Below are 9,040 nucleotides of genomic sequence, written 5' to 3'. Positions count from 1 at the left end.
ATTCCTAATGGTCAGAGTAAGTATCGGATCATGAGCACTAAGAAGATTGGTAAGCATATTCTTTACATCCCCAGCACAACTCCGGAATACAGCTCGCTCAGTCTTCAACAGTGAAATTTCCCTTTTAGCTTGAGCCAATTGAACTTTCTGAACTTCAATAGTAGAGGCGTGGCGTGCAAGATATTCCTTTAATGCACTCTCCTTTGCTAAATCAGGCTGGAGTGTTTCAAGGCGAGAATTCACTGAGCTAAGTAGAGAAGTGTTCTCAGCTTGAATGGAAGAACGAACATGCTCAAATTTAGCTTGCTCCTCCTGAAGTGACTTGGATAAAAAATCAACTGAAGCGTTCACTTTGGCTGCATTTGAATCAGCATGACCTTTGAGTGATTCGAGAAAAATCTGAGAACTGTGAACAAGTTCTGCAACTTCAGTAGTGGCCTTCTTGCAAAAAGAAGTGGATGCTTCAACCGCCTGTGTGGATGCCTCAATAGCCCCCGTATACTGCTCAAGAGCGGTGTCAAGAAAGGCCTTGAGCACAACATCGTTGTATGACTTGGAAGAGGCAAGCAATTGATCAAGCTTTTCATCAATACTCTGCAATTGTTGTCGTGTGACAAGAGCCTCTTCATCTTCGTCTGTTGGAAGCCGATAGGGACTGTAATAAGTCGAGTCAAACTCAACATTATCACCACCGAGAGTATCACCAGAATCTGATGAAGGTGAGGGTGAAAGAGGTTTGGAAGTAACAGGAGGTTTGGTTTCAGTATTAACCCCCGTATCAGATACGTTGACGTTTACTGGAGGTTCGGTTGTTGTGGTGGTAGGAGTGGTTGTGGTAGTTGCGTGTGAAAAGATGGGAGATGGTAATAGAGTTGTAGAGATTGGTATGGTACTAACTGGTGGTGGTGGTGTCGAAGTTGTAGTTTGAGAGGTAGTAGGTGGTGGAATGGGAGCAACCGAAATTGGAACAGTGGTTTTCGGTGGAGATGGAGGAGGGGTTGGAATGTTGTCATGAAGTGGTTCAGTGGAAGTTAGAGAACGAGGAGGTGTATTACCTCTCGGTGAACCGTGATGCTGAATTTCCTCTTCCTCATCTGCCGATCGCTCGTCATCATTGTCTGAGCTGGAAGGAGAAGGACTCTTTGATTTCTTTGCCATCTTTTTAACCTTCTTTGGAGCCGAAGAATCACCCTTTTTAGCCTTTCGCTTTTTAGACTTGGTAGGCTTTGACGAAGGACCTTCGGTTGTCACTTTCTTGGTATTTGCCATTTTGCCTCGGTTGGCTGGCTTCTCCACAACATCCAAAGCAGCTTGCTGTTCAGGAGTCAGTTCTCTCGGTCCTTTGGGAGGAAGCTTTCGGTAGTCAGCCATCACCTTACTTTCGGCTGATACACACCTGTACATCGTCTCAGGTATGGAACCATTGTGGGAGAACTTTGTGGCATCAGAGATGATGATCTTCTTCGTATGAAAAGTAGCCACAGATGAGACCAAGGCGTCCTTCATGACTGGAATCTGCAAAGAGTCAATAGCCCTTCGTGTGATGATGGTCCAGAAACGACCACAAGAAATTTCAGAGTGTCTCGTTGAAGTGTTGAGACTTTGCACCACTTGTGACCAAATAATCGACTCATAGTCGAGATTAATCCCATTGTAGAGACCATAGAGAATGGTCAGAAAACCCTTACTGGTACCATCTGACCCAGCAACCCTCTCCGCTAAACCTTTGTTGAGAAGAGTAAGCAATCCATTCCATTGTGGCGGCAAACATGATTTCTTAACCTTCGTCATGGTGGTAAAAATATCAGTGTATCCCATCTCGTAGAGCATTGTAAACAGTTGGGTTGTGGTGACGAAATCGGGAGAGATAACAGAGGCATCGACAGCAAGTTTTAACAGGGAACATAATCGCCCTTTCGAAATTGATGCCTTGTGAGAGAAGATTTGGAAGTAGATCCTCTCCTTGTTCTTGTCATAGGATGCAGTAGAGTAGACTTTCGATAATAGAGACATCGGGACAGATTCCACCTGTGTGAGTGCGATAACCAGAGGAGAGTATTTGAGACATTCAACAACCTGGAGCATGTACGAATCATACAGAAAGGGGTCCAGTTGAATGATCATGTTCTGATTGGGTTTAATCACGAGCAATGAGGACGAAGCAGTTTGATCTTGAACAGAGGAGGAATCCGCCATTGTTGAGGTAAGGAAGAAGATGAACAGTTACAGATCGCCTTGTGTATTGAGAGAATTTAAAGAAGGTAAGAAGGTACAATATGTGCGAGAAACCCTTTATATACCGTTGCCAGGAGAGAGAAAGAATCTTCGTGATGATGATATGATCACTGAAACGTCGCCTGAAAAAGCGCGATGTGACAGCTTGGTTTCCCCAGATAGACGACATCAAGCGTGGGTTTAGGAACCGTTCAAATTCACGCGCCCAAAATCTTATCCACATAGCGTCTTTTCAAATTCACCTTCGCTTCAGACATGATAATAACCATTTTCGCACCTAAAAAAACTTCAAACGGGCCATAAGAAACAACAACCAGAATTTTGGAAAATCACAAAGTATTTTAGTGCAAGAGTGTGCCAAAAATTAAGAAATAAAGCAAAATGTGTATAGGATGTGAGTGATGTCTGTTAGAAGACATAAAACAGATGATTCCGGGCAAGAATCTCTTCCTTCAAAGTCAAGAGAGACTTGAAGTGCTTGCGTGGTTTCCCGAGAGAATACGATCGAGTGCTTGTAAAGAAACACCGAAAGGCTTCTTTTAAATAATAGGCTAAGGGTGGCTTATCTTCAACCGAACATCGATTCTTAACATAAGACCGAACGTTGGATGAAGTACTTGTGAGACCAATGTGGTCTGTTGAACAAGTAGGTTGGATATAATTTGCTGTGACTAAAGATGTTATATAAATCTCAAAAACAAAAACAAACTGGATCTTTTTGGGAAGAAATGCCTTGGTGTTAGACAATTTCATAAAAGACCACTCAAAAATAAAATGAGATTTCGTTAGGTAACAAGTAAGATCTTGAATATAAAGATTCACCGTCAATTCATTGTTAGTGTTGGATTGTGGGTTTCACTCAGCACGTGGTGTACGTATCTAAGATCATAAACACAGATTTTATGCAACCATAAACCTCAGTGGTAAAAGCTGAGAGTCTCAAGGGTTACAGTGGTGAACCGAAAGTTGATGGATAATGTAAAGAAGGTGGTTAAGGAACCGAAGGTACCTCTGCTATATAAACGTGACAAAGCAGAAAACTCTTAACTCATTTGAGAAGAGTAAGGTAGCTCTTGACTGGAGTGAATTTAACAACCTAATTGGGAAGAAAAGATAGGTATAGATCGAATCATTAAGGCCTTGCTCTTAGTCTTAGAGGCTTCGGTCGACATGCAGCAGCATGCTTCTAGGGATACTTAACTAGTTCATATGAAAAGAATCATACTTGCCTTAGCTCCAAATTATGTTGCACTGAAGTACTTGGGACCTAGTTGAAAAGAACAAGCAAACAAACAAACCACACAAACAAAACAAAAAAAAAAAAAAAAACTTTTAGAAAAATATTTTTGGAGTTTTGAAGTTTTCTGAAAAATAATAAAAACAGAAAAATAAAAGAAAAAAAATATTTTTGGATTTTTGTAGTTTTCTGAAAAATAATAAAAACAGAAAAATAAACAAAAAGAAATTAGCACAAAAGACTCTAAAAAAAATAAAAGAGAAAATAGAGTAAGAAATAGACTTAAAATAAATAAACAAAATTTACAGCCGAAACCAAACCTTAAAAGAATGAAGCGAAATAAGCCGAGCGTTCGGTTCATTTCGGTTCCCTAAAATTCCGGAGCCGAAATAGACCGAGCGTTCGGTTCATTTCGGTTCCCGAAAATTATGGAGCTGAAATAGACCGAGCGTTCGGTTCATTTCGGTTCCCGAAAAATCCGGAACCGAAATAGACCGAGCGTTCGCTCTATTTCGCTTGTCTGATTTTTAGAGAGAGATTTGAGGATTCGGTACCGACTCTACTTCCATCATTCCCAAACCTTGTAAAATTTTATTGAAGCTTGCTTCTTGTAAGGCTTTAGTGAATATGTCAGCCAGTTGATCAGAGGACCGAACGAAATGTACTTCCACGTTCCCATCTTCTACATGGTCCTTGATGAAATGGTATCTCAGTGCAATATGCTTTGTCTTTGAGTGTTGCACTGGATTGTGACATATTCTTATCGCGCTTTCTAAGTCACAATAGAGAGGTATTTTCTTCATACTTAGACCATAGTCTCTTAGTTGGCTTTGTATCCATATTACTTGAGAGGTACAGGATGCTGCAGCTATGTACTCAGCTTCGGCTGTTGAAAGAGACACACAGGTTTGCTTCTTGGACTGCCAGCTAACAAGTTTATCGTCAAGGAATTGGCATCCACCAGTTGTCCTCTTTCGGTCCAGACCACATCCTCCAAGATCGGCGTCAGAAAAAGGCTTGAACAAAAAATCCAGATCTAGCAGGGTACCAAAGACCGACAGAGGAGGTTCGCTTCAGATAACGAAAAATATTTTTCACTGCCACCATGTGAGGTTCTCTTGGATTAGCTTGAAACCTGGCACAATAACAAACAGAAAACATAATGTCTGGTCTATTAGCCGTTAGATACATAAGAGACCCTATCATTTGACGATAGAGTGTTACGTCAACAGCAGGTTTTTCCAAAGACGGTGTTAACTTTGTGCCAAACGCCATAGGAACCTTCACTTTCGAATCTCCCGTCATACCGAACTTTGCCAACAAGTTCTTCGTGTAGGCCTCCTGGTTGATAAAAATACCTTCTGGTCCCTGTCTTATATTCAAACCAAGGAAAAAATTAATCGGACCCATTGCGCTCATTTCAAATTTAGTCTCCATCAACTTCCTGAATTCAACCGTTAAGCTAGGATTCGTGGAGCCGAAGATGATGTCATCGACATAAATTTGAACTATCATTAGATGTTCGCCTTCTTTCTTTCGGAAGAAGGTTGGGTCAACCGAACCTTGCTTGAATTTCGACATTTTAAGAAAGCGAGTTAAAGTTTCATACCAGGCTCTCGGTGCTTGCTTCAGACCATATACAGCTTTATCTAACACATAGCAATGATCAGGGTATTTCTCATTCACGAACCCAGGTGGTTGCTCAACATACACCGTTTCTTCTAGTTCTCCATTCAAGAAAGCACATTTCACATCCATTTGGAAAACTTCGAAGTTTTTATGAGCAGCATGTGCCAGAAAGATTCTAACTGATTCCAACCTTGCTACAGGAGCGAAGGTCTCCTCATAATCTATCCCTTCTTCTTGGCAATATCCCTTCACCACCAACCGAGCCTTATTGTGTATAACGTTCCCCTCTTTGTCCAACTTATTCCTGAAGACCCATTTTAAGCCGACCACCGAAGTATCCTTTGGAGTGGGAATCAACCTCCAAACTCGATTACGTTCAAACTCATGGAGCTCATCTTGCATAGCTTGTACCCAATCAGCGTGATCAAGTGCAACATTAACCGTCTTCGGTTCGACTTTGGAGACAAACGAATTAAACATACAAAATTCAACATTAGAGAATAATGCAGTTTGTTTCGCTTTCAATTGAGAACGTGTTAGAACTTGCTCAGATGATTCACCAATTATTTGTGCTTTGGGATGATCCTTAGTCCATTTCGTTAGAGGAGGGTAATTTGGGTCATCGGCTGGATCCAATTCTGCATTTACCTCTTCTTCAAGTTCTGATTGATCACCTTCGTCATTTGTATTCTCATTCTCCCCCTCAAATGGCAAAGCGTATCCCTTGTCAGGTTCAGAGTTTTCCTCCTCTGTTGGAGTTGGATTCTCCCCCTCGATTGGACTATCATTGGTTGGGATCAGAGTTGGATGCTCCCCTTCGACTGGAATTTTATGGGTTGGGGATGGAGTTGGATTCTCCCCCTCGAAAGACATATCGATTGTCTTTGGTACAGATGAACCCTCCCCCTTGAACGTTGAGCTGTTGTTTGGAGGGTCAGTAGAGGGTTGACCACCAGTCGGTTTAGGAGGTTCATTTTCCATTTCTTTTGCAGCTTCATCAATGATCTTTTTCAGATTGTCGATTTTGTTGTCTGCTGCTTTCGCCTCTGAGTGTGCAGCCTTCTCTGGTTCATCAAATAGCCTTATGTACTCTTCAAATAGGTTGGAAATTGGAACCGAGACTTGTCCTGATTCAAGAAATATTTCCCCCAAGGCACTTTCGCTTCTTGGAACTTTCTTCATGTAGTTGTCATCAAAGGTTACATAGTATCTTTCTTCAATACGTTTGGAGCGTTTGTTCAAAACTCTGTATGCATTTGAAGTGAGTGAATAGCCAAGAAAAATTCCCTCATCGGCTTTGACGTCAAACTTGTTTCGGTTCTCTTTGGAATTGAAAATGAAGCATCTTGAACCGAACACGTGGAAAAATTTAACGTTGGGCTTTCGATTGTTCAGAATCTCATACGGAGTGATGGAGAATCGTTTGTTGACTAAGGATCGGTTCTGAGTATAGCACGCGGTTGCAACTGCATCAGCCCAGAAGTATAGCGGAAGAGAAGCGAAGCTTAACATGGTTCGGGCTGCCTCACATAAAGAACAGTTTCGTCTTTCAACAATCCCATTCTGTTGTGGTGTATAGGGGGCTGAAAAGTTGTGAGATATCCCCTTTTCAGCCAGAAAATCTTCAAAATCTTTATTCTTGAATTCAAGCCCATTGTCGCTTCTGATATTCCTCACCAGCTTTCGCAGCTGCACTTCCACTTGCTTGATGAACGTCTTCAACTTGGGAGTTGCGTCTGATTTCTGTTTAAGAAAGAAAACCCAGGTGAAGCGTGAAAAATCATCTACTATGACAAGAATGAACTTACTACCACCGAAGATTTCGATAGCCGAAGGTCCACATAAGTCAATATGCAGAAGTTCAAGAGCTTCAACAATCTTTGTATTGATACGTGTAGGATGGCTCTTTCTGCTTTGTTTGCCCATCTCACACGCTGCACATAGGTGTTCCTTATCAAACTTGAGAAGAGGAAGGCCTCGAACATGATCACCAAGCACCAACTTATTAATGTCTTTGAAGTTCAGGTGCGATAGGCGTCGATGCCACAACCAGCTTTCATCAGTGTTCGCCTTTGACAGCAGGCATATTGTTGGTTTTCCTCGAATTGGGTTGAGATTTAAAGGATACATCTCTCCCTTACGTTCAGACTTCAACAGAACTCTTTTGGATTGCTTCTCAATTATTTCTGATCCCTCATCATCGAATGAAACCTTCAAACCAGTTCCCACAACCAATTGTGATACACTGATGAGGTTATGCTGCAACCCTTCCACATAAGCTACTTTTCGAATCGAAAATTCTCCGTTGGTTATCATTCCATATCCTTTGATTGTGCCATAAGAGTTATTTCTATACTTCACACATCCACCATCCTTAAGGGACCGAAACTCCCTCATCTCTTCCCTCCTTCCTGTCGTATGATGCGAGCAGCCACTGTCTATGTACCATTCGTCATCGAACTGCTCGTCACCTATAACCTGCAAATTCAAGCAGATTTAGAAACCCAAAGTTTCTTGGTTCCTGGTGAGTCTTTTACAGAAAAAGGAATAGCAGTAGAAATATCAACCAAATAAGTTCTTTTTATTAGAGTTGTTTGGTCTTTTCTTTTGATGGTATACACCTTGATTTTGTTTTTATCTTAAATTGTGGTGTATTAGATGGTGTGTTGTTAGATGGTTTTGGAATTTTCTTTTGAATCCTAGGGTTAGCTGACTTTTTCTTATTATTGATATCAGAATCTGAATCAAGCTTTCCCTTTCCTTTGATGTCCTTCACTAAATTCGGTTTTCTTTGAGAGTAGGAAGGACCGAAACTTGACTTTCGGTTGTTAGCCTTAACATTGTGACTGCAACTTGACGTTCGGTTCTGAGCACTGGTGTTGGAACCGAAACTAGACGTTCGGTTCTGAGCTTTGGAATAGTAGGAGCTTGGACTAAAATTTTCTTTTCCTTTTGACTTGTCCTTTTCTTTGACAATTGACTTTTTCTGGGAAGGAACGTAGTTAGGGTTTTGAGATTGCCAATACCGTTTTCGCTCATTCAGATTTTTCATGTATCTCTGATTTCTTTGTCGTTTCTGTTCAGCTAACTGCTTTTGAGATTTATGAATATTGAAGCTTGATTTTGGCTTCTCTTTTTGAGTTTCGGCAGTCTTGGAAGGAACATTCGGTGTTTTCTTTGGTTCTTCAGGTATCTCTTTTGTTCCACTTGTGCTTGGTTTGTCGAAACTCGAGGGTTTGTTGATGGGTTCTGCTACATATCTACCTTTTACCCTCCATGAGGTTTGCTCCGATAAGCCGATGGTTTCGTCTGCGTTATCAATAGGGGCTGACCAGAAATAATCGTCACACCCTTCAACATTGTCTGTGTCGACCAAGATTTTCAATTCTGCTGTTTGTTTTGCAGTGACCCCTGTAACAGCATATACCTGATTTAGCACAGTTTGAACCTTTTGATAAACCATTGCTTTCTCTTTGAGTTTCTGTGGCTTGTCCTTTGACAGGCGAGCGTATTCAACCGAGTTTTCAGATATGAGGGGTTTCTCATTCTCGGTTTCGCTCTTCATAAATTCAGAGCAATCAACCACGTCTTCTACAGAGATTTCGCTCATCTCACTTTCCTCATCAAATTCAGACGTGTTTTCTATATTCATTTTATGTTCTGAAATTAATTTGGCGTTAGACTAGTCAAATGATTGAATGGTCTCGGACTTAATTTTTAACCTATCATTTTCATCTAAAAGATTTTTGAGCATACACTTATGTTCCTTAGAGTCAATGAAGGTTTCTATCTTGTCCAGTCCGATTTTATAAGCGATGAATGTCTCTTCTAAGGACATTATTGATTCACATTCAGCGATGACCTCATCCTCCTTAAATTCAAGGAAGGGTAAGATCATCTTATGAATCTTTTTCCCTATTTCACAACTTAAGTGCAACT

The sequence above is a fragment of the Lactuca virosa genome, chromosome 5 (assembly GCF_052849685.1).
Source record: "Lactuca virosa cultivar CGN04683 chromosome 5, Lactuca_virosa_CGN04683_v6, whole genome shotgun sequence".
Taxonomy (NCBI): Eukaryota; Viridiplantae; Streptophyta; class Magnoliopsida; order Asterales; family Asteraceae; genus Lactuca; species Lactuca virosa.
The sequence above is the reverse complement of the archived record's forward strand: the minus strand, read 5'-3'. Positions refer to the sequence as shown.